The sequence below is a fragment of the Canis aureus genome, chromosome 1 (genome assembly GCF_053574225.1).
Source record: "Canis aureus isolate CA01 chromosome 1, VMU_Caureus_v.1.0, whole genome shotgun sequence".
Lineage (NCBI taxonomy): Eukaryota > Metazoa > Chordata > Mammalia > Carnivora > Canidae > Canis > Canis aureus.
In genome coordinates, this window is record NC_135611.1 from 63,535,986 (window position 1) to 63,549,253 (window position 13,268).

The following is a 13,268-nucleotide window of genomic DNA, read 5'->3' on the forward strand; positions in this document are numbered from 1 at the left end:
CAAAGCAGTTCCCAGTTATATACCATTTATCTGAATCATGTTGTTGAATATTCAGTAATAAAGAGTTTGATTAGGGTTTTTTTTTTTAAGTACCTTAGTTTGGAATATACTGACTGTATGTAGAGGACAGGAATTTAATTTCAAATAAGTTTTCAGACTGTTTCTCACTTACCAAGTCATAATTACTATTTTGACAGTTATGTCTCATAGACATTTATTTTAATTGCATATGTTAGCAATTCATTTTGGCATGACAGTCTCTGCCATTGTTGTGTTGCTGAATTATGCTTACAGAAACTATGTCAGAAATTCAACATGTGGAGAACAGTAATTAACCTGAATCATCAATTAGCTTTTGTGAATACAGATGTCCTATGAATACACTTTAGTTGTTTTTTTTTTTTTTTAATTAAGTAAAATCTCACTAACCTGAGTGTCTCTACTACCCCCCCTATTTCTAACCCAACACTAAGTCTTCTTGATTTCCTTCCTAAATATGCTTTGGACCTGTCCTCTTTTATTGGTGCCATGTTACCCTTGTATATTGTAACATTAGCTCTCTCAGCCTGCTTTCTCCCTACACCTACTCTTAACCCTTGCGATTCATTTCCCACCTTGTAAACAGAAGACTTCATGAATGCAAGTCAGGCCTTAACATACCTACTTGCTTGGAGCGAATCAGGGGCTACTGCATTGGAAAAGACTAGCATCCTTGAGAGAGGATTTGATGCCACTACCCTGAGTGTCACTGTGTGCCCTTGTCTATGCCCACAGGCCACATTGATCTTGACAACCATGCTTTTTCCTCCATAAAGCCCTACCTAGAGTATTTTTTCATCTCCACTTAGCTTTTTTTGGCCAGCTCCCTCAGCTTGCGTATCAAGCCCCTGCAAGCATAGCATTGCCTTCCCTGACCACCCAAACCAGATTAGGTCTTCTTTATGTGTTCCCATAGAAACTTGAGCTTGGCCTACATCATTCTCATCAGAAAGTGTGAACATTTATTTTTGTGCTTACTTTCATAAGGTGTCTTTGCTGGAGTATAGTGAATTTTGTATGAGTATTCTCAGCCATTGGCTCAGCAATCTGCAGATACTAAATGTGCAGTAGTTACTTATGGGGGGAAAAAAAGAATAATTATACGACAGTGGAATGAGTGATTGTTAAATGTAGGGTAATGTGAAGTTGACTTTTTAAAAGTTTGCCATGAAAAATAGCCTGATCAATACATTGGTCCTTTTATTTTTTTTTACATATTTTTTTAAATTTTTTAAATTTATTTATGATAGGCACACAGTGAGAGAGAGAGAGAGGCGGAGACACAGGCAGAGGGAGAAGCAGGCTCCATGCACCGGGAGCCCGATGTGGGACTCGATCCCAGGTCTCCAGGATCGTGCCCTGGGCCAAAGGCAGGCGCTAAACTGCTGCGCCACCCAGGGATCCCCATTGGTCCTTTTAAACAGCCTTTGAGGAATTTAACAATATGAAGTTTGGAAATGCTCCTAATTAAAAAATGTATCTTATCATATGTGAGTCAGAGACCTTGTATATTTGCTTGGGCACTGCTACTTCCTGGCTGTGTGAAGTTGAGCAATTAATTACCTTCCTGAACCTGCTTCCTGCTCTATGTATTTCTCTGGTTTGTTGTAAAGAGAAAGCAGTGGGGGCTGGGGGTGTGTGAATGATGAAGCAGTGTTTCTAAGGTTTAACTATTTGAGGATGCCAAGCAGATTTTATTTTAATACATCTTTTAAAATAATTTCTAAAATGCCTTTACAATGTTCTGCACTTCGTATTTCCACTAATTGACTATCTTTAAAGTAGTCTAAATTCTAATGTATTTTAGTATTATCGTATGTATTTGTTTCATTAACCAATATTTGTATTGAGGACAGTGCATTCAGTGCGTGTTCTTAAATCTAGAAGTTTCAGCTCACCTGAGAAAGAGCTCATAATGATATAAAATAAAACTTTAAGTTGAAGATTTTCTCTGCTGTTTCATACAAAATCCTTATTAAAATTTTCAGATCTTGCAGCAGCTAATAGATAGTCATGTAGATTATAGTGGACATTTTTAAACTCAGTACAGGGACTTTTTAGATTATATATATATATAATAATATATTATATATCATATGTATATTTAATTATATATATATCTTATATACATGGTCCACATGTTGATTAGGCATTATCTAGATTATCAGGTTTACATTTTGTGTGCATGTATGCTATATTATACACGTATTTTAATATTTTTATAAATACACATTAAGTACAAGATATATGAATACACTTTTCTTTTAAAGCCTTAAACATTGTAAACCTCCTTCTGATTCTGCCCATGCAGAATATCTTATATACAAATTTGGAGAAGCATTTGGAGTGCCTCTTTGATGAATTAATCTTTATCTTTAGTGTTTTACACTAATAGTTTACAGCAATAAGGAGTGCTTACGTGTGTATTACAGTAAGATAGTCTTATACATATATCCCTAGGATATATTTTCTCAAGAAAGCATCAAGCACTTGACATACATTTTTTACTGAATATTTTCTACATTCCAGGTTAAAGTTTATAGCTTTAAGTTACATAATAGTAAATTAGACACTAAGTAAAATTAGCCAATATCCATAACCTCCTGGATTGTCTGGAATCATGAAAGTTCAATAGCTCCTTTCCCCAAAATATTGGGAAGTAGACACTTTTCTTGCTTATTAAACTAACTCTCATATTTACCTCTAATTATTAAAGGTAAAGTAAATTAAAGACTTTTTATTGCTGAGATAGATGATCTTTTTCCCGTGTCAAAGATAATCTTGAAAGAAATATAGGCCTAATGATTGGATTTCAGATACAACGTGTATTTTGTAATACATCGTAATACATGTATTTTGATGTTTGTGTGTATGTAATGCCATTTATGACATACTTTAGTAAATCATAGCATTTAAACCTGAGTCCACTTCAGTTTGATTCAAGTTACCAAAAGTTTCGAGCCTAAATTTTATGTTTAAAATATATTTGCTCTATTCCAAATGGGATGTGTGTTTTTTTAAGGCATTGAGTTCAGATTTGTTTCTTTTAGTGAATACTTTATTGATCTTTGCTCATTCCCTCATGAGTATCTGTTAAAGGATCCCTTAACTACTGTGAGTTAGCTTAACACTACTTATAGAAGAGGTTATGGTTTTACTTATTTGTATTATCCCTCATTAAAATGGGTGGATTTCTTAGACATCCCAAGGTTTGTGCAATTACTGAATCCAATATCAGTAGCGCCGCCAGTGCAGGCCTGTGCATCGTGCCATTCCTGGTCCTAATGGTTAACTTCATGAAGATAGTCATGAAAACATTGTTGCAGAAGTTAGGGCTTGGGGGAACCACACATATTCACCCAGGTTAAATTACTCCCCAACTCGTCCAACATCACTTCCTAACATGTCAGTAATGGTCGAAAATGGGCTACATTATAGGAATCGATAGAAACCGATGAAACATGGAAACTAATAGTACTTAACATCAACCATTTTAGTTGAGGAAACAAAGCAGGGAACCATGTTTTTATTGACCATACTGGAAATAATTTAAGGAATGCTTTGTTCTTTTATAACTGGCTGGAGTTACTAAAAGAGAAGAGAAAATACTTTTAACTTATCTTATGTGATTGCAATTTTTATGATTATAGATTACTCTTCATGAAATAAAATTAATATCATAATTCTTTCCATCTCCAAAATGATTTTGTAAGACAGGTGGCATTATTCAAAAGTGGATGCTTACTATGTGTATTAGGCCATGCTGAATGCTTTTACGTATATTATTTCATTTCATCTTTACAGGAACCCTCTGTATTAGTCTGCTGTGGCTGCTGTAACAAAATACCACAGACTGCGTGGCTTACATAATAGAAATTTATTTTTTCCATACTTCTGGAGGCTGGAAGTCTGATATCCATGGCCAGCATGATTGGCTTCGGGTGAGGGCTCACTTCCTGTTTTATAGACTGCTGCCTTCTGTCTGTGTCATTATGTCTCTCTTTTAGAGACACTAATCTTACTGGACCGGAGCCCCACACCTATACCCTCTTTATGCTTATTACTTCTGGAGATGCCCCATCTCCAAGTACCTCCACACTGGGGGTTAGGGCTTCAACATGTTAAATTTTGGGGGATACAAATACTCATTCCGTAACACCCTCTGAAGTAGGTTCTAATTGTCTCCAGTTTGCAGAAGAGGCAGTTGATGAAGATACAGAGTTTGGTGATTTGCCAGGTGCCCCATGATAGTAGATGTTAGAGCTCGGATTCAAACCCAGGCTATCTCACTCACATCTCATGCCCTTCATCATATTTCATCCTCTGCTTTATCCCAAGGAAACATAGAAAAGGTAAAAAGAGTAGAGACATTTGTGATAGGAGTAATGGATGAGGAAAGAGGACTTAGAAGAGTCAGATGTCTTATGTACAGTTGCAGGACTTGTGAAATGGCTCTGATCTAGAAGGTACTTGGTCATGCTTTCTGAATTTCCTATGTGACCTACCTCTGTCAGTTAGTTGTAAATCAGCCTGCCTCAGAGGAGAGTCTGTTACAGATTCTCAAGCCCACCTCACACTTACTGGATCAGAATCTCTGGGTGGCTGGCAGTCTGGGCCTGCATTTTGAAAGTTTCTCAGATGCTTCATGTGTGTTCTGAGGTTTGAGAATTGCTGCTTCTCAAAGGGTCATCCAGTTCAATTTAGGTCATCCAGTTCAATTTAGTCATAGGTTTGATATTGACCCTTGTTGGGGTGATGCACTGGCTATGTTTAAGCTCTAGCTCAATGAGAAAAGGTGGACATGCACCAACCTCTTCAAAGAAAGCTCTCCAAGGAGAATATGTTCTAGTTTTAGGTAATCAGTTCCTACTGCCAGCATTTTCTTCTTGTGTCTTTTTCACTGTTTGCCTTGGATATTTTCCCAGTCCCATGATCTGGCTCCATTTCCTGGTTGCCATCTTGATACGTCATTTGTCCACCCACTCCCATCTTCCCTACAAAGTGCACTGACTTTACTGTATGACACCTTTCCTTTCTTTTTTTTTTTTTTTTTGACACCTTTCCTTTCTTACAGGAAAAGTGTTATATGCAGAATAGCACATACTGATATCTTGCATATCATAAAAGAATGTAGGATATCATGCACCGCTTCACTCAGGACAGATTCCCTTGTCCTCTTCTTTCTAACTTAGCCATTTTTTTTTTTTTTTTTAATACCTAAGAGAGTAGTAAGTCATTTACCTGGCTTGATTTGAGGAGCACTGACAGGCCCACCCAACTCAACATTATTTGAAAGTCTAATTTCTGCAATGGACTACTCACATTGCATGGAGCAGTATTTCCAAGATAGACATCAAAGTTCCACGGTCACTTTTGATTATGAAACCCTTCAGTTTGCTCTCCATCTTAGAGGTGGTAAACAGTGCACATCTGGCATAGTAAATGTTCTAAAAGGAAAATAATTAATTCAGTGTAGACAAATCCACCAATCTCCAAAGTCATTTGATCCCGGAACACATGTTTTCTGCATAGTTCTGTTGATGTTCTGAGGAATTAATGTACTGTGGACACATTTTAGGACTGCTACGCTCCACTGGTGTGATTTGAAGTACTGGTTGAGGCTTAATTTCCCAAAAATCTATTTAAAAATACCAGCAATTTGCCTGGGGCAGAGGGGGCAGGGGTCTCTAAATACCTTGGAAAATTTTTATCACACAGAGAGTTTAAAAGCTTAGCTAGCAGAGAGTACGGAATAGGAACTCCCCTTGATATACTGACATATCAAGTATATATGTTTTTTTAACGATTTTATTTATTTATTCATGAGAGACACAGACTGAGAGAGAGAGAGAGAGAGGCAGAGACACAGGAGAGGGAGAAGCAGGCTCCATGCAGGGAGTCTGACGTGGGACTCGATCCTGGGTCTCCAGGATCAGGCCCTGGGCTGAAGGCGGTGCTAAACTGCTGAGCCACCCGGGCTGCCCGAGTATATATGTTTTGAAATGAGAAAGACAGCATGGAAGAACCAGAATGGAATGTTGGGTGTAACTGGGGTCATTGTGATGTTCTTGAATGAACTCTAATATAGTTGGGAGGGAACACATGAATGGAGAAGATGAAAGAAAGATAGATATGAAGATGGGGTATTTGAAAGCAGATTTTATGTCCTTCAAAAATTTTTTTTAGCTGCTACACCTATCAGGAAGATAGAAAACTGAAATCTAGAGGTAAGGGTGTATGTGTGTGTGTGTGTGTCAGACTTCAAATGACTAACCCTAATCATCTCAGGGCTCTGTACTCATGATATCAATGGCATAGTCATATCTAAAACTTTCTAAAATTGTGAAGTTGCTAAGCAAGAGGTCTAATACCCTGCTGTGTGTGAAGATAGGAACCGCCATAGATTAGAACACGTGGAACTTTTATTTTTATTCTTACTTTCAAGTCTTTCATTTTTTATTAATGTTCTTAGAGCCTCTTTCTCTGAAGACATACTTTGAAACTTTCCGTAAAGTTTTTTAAGAGACAAACTCTCTAATAAATTGAACAAAAGCAGGTGAGCTTGGATTTCATCCCCTTTTCATTTTCCTATTGGAATATAGATAATAGAATTCATGTGTGCTTAGGTTGTGACTATCCTGCTCGCATCCCCTATTGGCAAATATAGTTTTTTCGAAGCCGATATATATATACCTATATCCTAAGAACACTGCCTGAATTTTACATTGAAATCACAAATCATCCACAGAATGTATATGTTGGGCAGAAACTCTAAAACGTGTTAAACTCTGTCTAAAAGTTCATAGTAAAACTGAGCAATTGAAATTTCTCTATATTTGCATTTGTCAGAGCACCATGTAGGAAAGGCCATTCCCAACCTGGTTTTCAATTTGGCTCATCTTGCTTCTCTGAGAATCTGCTTGTGGGTCTATTTCCTTTTCCACATCCCTTCACATGTCTCCACATTGTCACTCTGTTCATCAAAGCCCGCCCTCAGGAAAGGAGCTGCCGTGTGAGTCCATAATAAGTATTAATAACTGATTTGGCTGAACGTATTACAGGAGGAGCTCATTATACTTTATTAATGTTAATCCTTGATTCTTAGTGAATTAAGTTCTCATTGTAGAGTATCATCTACCAGCAATGTTTAGGGAAAGTAAGGCTTCAGTGTATGCTGGAACCAGCTGCTACCAGCTCACAAGAAATTATTGTTACATTTTTCAGAATTGTGAGCTGGTTGTTCAATGAATGCCATTATTGAAAATTAAACTCTACAAACTTACAGTTAAGTAAATCATATTAAAAACAAAGTTCACTTTCCAAGCTAGTTATGTCCTGGTTTTACTACTACATCTCAATCACATCCATGCTCTTGGTATTTTCATCCGTTGTGTCAGTGGGATGTGTGACTACATATCCTGTCCCAACTCTGCCCAAGTGGCATTATATTGGTAGTTTGGAAATGGCAATGGTATGTGTATTTACACCATGGGAATGATCAAATCAGAGTTTAGTTGATTGTTTCGCTGACTTTCCAGACTTAAGAATATGTTAACAATGCTGATGGACCCTGAAAGTGTGCTAGAGCTATAGGTTTGACATTGTTTTAGTAGCACAGTGACGGAGGAGATATCCCCTTTGTATGTAAACGATTATCCAATTCAGCAACAGAGTCACTCATATCATTCTGACACAAATATCCTTTATTTCGTTTTCTCCATATTCTTTGAAGTAAAAGAAAATAACCAGCATTCATGATGGAAATGCCCTGTTCATCCAGGGCAACCACAGGTTAATTACTGGGATGGTTAATTTAATATATCAAAGAGGCGGGGCTATGGTACCCAGATAATGGATCAAATGTTATTCTAGAAGTTTCTGTGAAGTTTTTTTTTTTTAGATGAGATTAGCATTTAAATCAGTAGATTTTGAGTAAAGCACAATGCCCTCCATAATGCGAGTGGACCATATCCAGTCAATGAAGATCTTATTGAAAAAAACAAAACTGACCTTTCCCAAAGAAGAACTTCTACCTGCAGACTGACCTCAGACTGTAGCATCAGTTCTTCCTGCGGCATCCACCCCATCAGCCTATCCTGCAGATTCTGGGTATGTCAGCCTTTATAATTACGTAGCCAATTCCTTAAAATAACTCTTTCATATATGTGCATGTATACATATTATATGTATAGCTGCATGATACACAGACACACATATCCCATTGCTTCCATTTCTCTGGAGAGCTACTGATTCAAAAGTTTAGTAAAACAAACAGTTATGTACCAATCAACTGGCTATAGGGAATTTGGAATAAATGGCAATATAAATTTAAAAGTTATCTGTGAGTTGTGTGCTACACTTTCTATATAGAACTAACATTGATCAAAAACTTAAATATGTGTATATGTGCATACGCTTTCTTTCTCAGAAATCCAGGTGTTACATACTGAGCATCAGACCTCCGACAAGAGAGCGTATGAGTTCTTTTAATCATATTGTCTCCATGTAGATGTGATTTCATGTTTCCCTAGTTACTTATCAAACATTTAATGTAGGGACAGAAAAAATCCTATCTATTATATTCGTGCTATTTGAAAGACAGATATGAAATTTTTGCTTTCTGAATGTGGAACGACTAATATTAATTGCGATGTGTTTTTTTTAATGCAAAACTCCCGAAAGTAATTAACTGTGGTTTAATAAATATAATATTTTTGCAAACAATGCCATTCAGATACTTCTGCTGCAAAGACAAAGTTCATATGTGAATAACTGCAGGTGGTTCAGTGTTCAAAGCCTTTGAAAACACTTGAACATTGAAGCCTACGTGGTATTTTATCTCCTGAAGAGAGAGAGAGCTTGAGTGGATTCCACAGTTGTTTGAAGTTTGTAGTTTCATAATGCCCCAGCATTTCAAATTCAAGATTTAATAATCTCTCACCTGCTAAATCATCAAATGCCCTTTCATTACAGGATGCTGTAGTACCGTTCATTTCAATGGCAGCCCTGGGATAATATCGTCTTAAGCCATTGAGAGTGATAAAGAACCTGCAGAGCAGCAGGGGGAAAAAAAGCAAGCAAGCAAGAGCCTGTATGGATTTAATATGTTTTTGCTCCTTCAAAAAAGGCAGAATATTAACTTTAATTGATACAGTTACTCATTTTTTTCAACCTGCAGCATTACATTACATAATGTGGAAAATAAAAAGGATATGCAAAGTAGCAGCAAGCCCTTGTATGAACGGCGCTTTCTTAATGTTCAGTTATTGATTTTCTTTGCATGACTTGACTTTGCAATGAATATGATGGAAAGACAAAATCAATATGAAACGAAATTTACATAAGGGGTATTTTCTGTGTGGTACAGATTTTATACATCTCCAGACTGTATAGGTTTGTCTTTGTGAAGCAGTTTATAAAGAAGTACATGGAGTCAGTGGCAATAACCGTATAGCAGAATAAGTACATTATTTCTAGAATGGTGGCAATAGAGTCCTGCTCTAGAATTGTTGCTTTATAATTCTGACAGGTTTTATTATTTTATTTTATTTTATTTTTATTTTCGACAGGTTTTAAATTGAACTAATTTGGGGTGTATACTTCTCTACCTTAAGCCCATACCTTAAGCCAGTGCCCCAACCACCTGGCCCACAGCATCATTGTTTTCTCCATTACATCCCAACTAAGAATAAGGAAAACAATTCATATTCCTTCAAACTTCATATAATACCACATTTATATTTTGGCTACAGCTGTTAATTATAAGAGGTTCAGATAGGACCACATTATTTTGCTTCACTAACCCCCTTTGCCTATGAAGATAACTATAATGAACAAAGCAGGAAATTTGCCGCTTCTGTGGCATTACTCAAGTCATCATTTCAGAAGCTGTGAAAGAAAACAGAAATGGAAAAAAACACATGTATGTATATACATAGGAGTGGGGTTTCTAGTTCTTCTCCACTTTTACTCATAAGCACTTGGAATGTGACCGTGTGGTGGCCGTGGTAAGAGTAAATGGATGAGCAGCTAAAATTTGTTCTGCTGTAATACTGCTTGCTCTTTGTGGGGGTGAGAGTGAGGATGAATTATCAGGGTAGAGGGAAAACACCAAAAATTAGTAGCTTAAATGAGAAATGAGGCCCGACTAACAGAGAAATTCAAAAAGGAAAGGAAATCACAGCATCATTGGAATTTTGAAAGTCAGCCAGTCTGAATGCCTATCTGCAAAGCGCTGCCTTCTTTAACGACCAGTGGAAATGGGCAGAGCTTTGGGGGCACACCCAACTTTTAGAGACAGCCCATCTACGTTGTACAGCTAGTTTCTAATTTGTTTCATACATAAAAGCAAAGCTCTGTTCTCCCATAACTTGTACTTAATTCTGTGATTCTAGAGTAATTTTCTGGCTCTGGATATAATCAGCAGATGATTTGCGCATTAATTGATTCACCCCCTCAGTTATAGAGTCAATATTTAGTGAATATCTATAGTGTGTTAGGAATTATGCCAGGTGCTGACTATATCTAGCTCTTTTTCTATAGGAAAGTACTTCAAATATTTGAAGTCCTATAGCCCTGAAAATACTTCTTTAATTTCTCAGATGACATAATTCCATGTCTTTCACTGTTCTCGTCTCTCTCTTCTCTTTGCATCTGGTAATGGGATGGAAAGGTGAAGATGATCACTGAAATTACCTAATAAGAGGAAAACTTCTTTTTTCAGTACCTATATAGTATGCCTTCTTACTGCAGGGAGCCATATATGAGAAACCCAAAATCTGGTTTCATCATTTTGTGGCCATTATCTCATTGTTTTGCTTTTAGAATTGCCTAATTGTGATGAATTTTAGTAGTTTATAAATTATTACTCAGTAATTTTGTTTCAAGGTGTATGACTATTATGTAGTGCCCATTAATTTGTCTTAGGGTTTTTGACTTGACTTTACAGAAACACCTGTCTAAATGTTTCCCTTTTTTTAAACCAGAGTGAACTTGTCCAGCAATTTAATTTTCTTTTTCTCAAGAGATTTGAAAAAATTAAATATTCTTAGCTGAAGGCAACTCATTTATGTAATTACCCAAGTTTCTGAACTCCTTAGCTATTATTATTTTATTTTAAATTCATGCTATATATATTCTAAGAAAAACTATCTGTGAAAATGAGAAATGGAGAGCTTATAGACAGGCTGTGAAAATAAGTCTTTCCTTGGATTAAGTCTTATCTGTATGTGTTGTAAATTGTTGGGGAATGATCTGTTTTACATATGACAATTCTGTTGGTCTTTAATAACTTCTTTTCTTAAAAGATTTTATTTATTTATTCATGAGAGACACGGAGAGAGAGAGAGAGAGAGGCACAGACACAGGCAGAGGGAGAAGCAGGCTCCATGAAGGGAGCCTGATATGGGACTCGATCCTGGGTCTCCAGGATCACGCCCTGGGCCGAAGAGAGGCGCTAAACCACTGAGCCACCCAGGGATCCCCAAGTCTTTAATAACTTATTGGTGCTTATTGATTTTGTGGAACTCTGTCAAGATCTGAGAACTCCATACATAGTGGAGTAATACTGTAAGCCTTACAATATTTTCCATCATCTCCTTGTTGGGTGCCTAGTTCTGTTATTTCCTTACAGCTTTTGGTACATTTTGGGAGCAGGGAAAGAGCAACTGATATTATAGAATAACATGCTTTCCTCACAATAGCATCTGGATATTTATAGGGTTGATGAGGCTTACTTTCTTTAATGTGTATGGATTATAGTGCATAGGAGTCCAGTCTTTGTTGTTTGCTCAGTAATATTTTTCAATTATTCCTTTTCCTGAGAGTACGTAGTGGATAGAAGCAGAAGGCAGAAGGTGTACCTAGAAAACTAATCTTTTACTGAGTTGGCTTCTTCTTTATTGAAATGCAAAGCATAATTTAATATTTTTGGCTTTAATATTGGAAAAATTCACTATGGTACACTTAGAACTCTGCTCGCTCAGCATAAATTTCAGATCAAATATTATGTAATTATTTTTTGTATTACATTGGGTTTGTTAGAACATGCTTAGCTCCTTTCTGTAGGTAGCGTCTAACCAGAGCCGGTATAGCATTATGGCTACATACATGGGCTCTGGAGTCAGACTACTTGAGGATCTTCCCTGCCAGGTGGTCCATTCAAGTTTAATGACTTTGCATTTCATTTTTTCCCACCGTTAATGGGGTCTATAAAAATAACTACTTCATAGATTTGATTTTCTTATTGAAAGATTTAACTAAAATAACACATGTAAATAGCCATGTTAATATTAGTTACCATTATTACTCTGAGTACACAGCTTATTGAATTCACCCCTTTAATTTTGATTATAGGGAAAATAAAACAAAGTAAATAATTCCAACAAATAAATCTTGTGGATGTTTTGTATTATACTTGACATCTGTAACTTTTTACTGTAAGCTTTATGTATTCATTTTTTTCTAAATGATTCTGAGGATGCCACTTTACTGCTTTCTAGGAAATGAGTTTTGGTTTTTGGTAGTCAACATATTACTATCTCTAAAGAAAGCCTTCAGAGTATTTAACAGATAAATCAGATTTTTAATGTCCATCTACGGCAGGCAGGCAGACATATCCATACAAAACCTGACCTTAATCTGAGGGTAAGAATTTGGAGAAGCTGGTAACACATTGACTTTCAATAATAAGAGTCTTTTATAATGTGAACTGTTTTAATGGTCTAAAATATACAAATGCTTATAAATAAATAAATAAATAAATAAATAAATAAATAAATAAATAAAATTGTTTTGACGTTTAAAAAATTTCTTGTCTAGCCTCATTGTGTTTGTTTACAATTGAGTTGGAGACACGCATTTGGCAGTTATTTAGGCCACTATGTAATTGAGGACATCCTGTGAGGACAGTCTGGAAGCAAGCTAACCATGGGATTGGCCAGACCCATTTGGTAAAATTCCATGACAGTAGCAACGTTGCCACTACCTCTGTTCTCTGCCCTGACCTCACTTCCGTAATTTGGTGGTGTAAACAGCCCTTTCATACTTATTTGTGCATATATGTTTGTAGACTACCAGAAGGAATGCTGAACTTACTATCTGTGTGACTTTAAGTCACTTAACCATTTGGAGCCTGTTTCCTCATCTATAAAAAAGAAATACTTTCTCCATTATCCCATCCCATAGATTTTATAGTAGGGACCAGAGCTTTATCATTTATGAGGAGTGAT

The 13,268-nt window shown here is 36.5% G+C and overlaps 1 protein-coding gene and 1 long non-coding RNA gene across 4 annotated transcripts in view; both read left to right on the top strand.

Moving 5' to 3' along the window:
* The window catches only part of NKAIN2 (sodium/potassium transporting ATPase interacting 2), a 952,120-nt gene that overhangs the window by 110,315 nt on the left and 828,537 nt on the right, over window positions 1-13,268 (top strand). The window lies entirely within an intron of this gene.
* LOC144316390 (uncharacterized) lies at window positions 5,969-9,259 on the top strand. The gene is made up of 4 exons (XR_013382316.1): window positions 5,969-6,266; window positions 6,889-7,051; window positions 7,940-8,148; window positions 9,013-9,259. It is a non-coding gene; the product is annotated as an uncharacterized LOC144316390 (long non-coding RNA).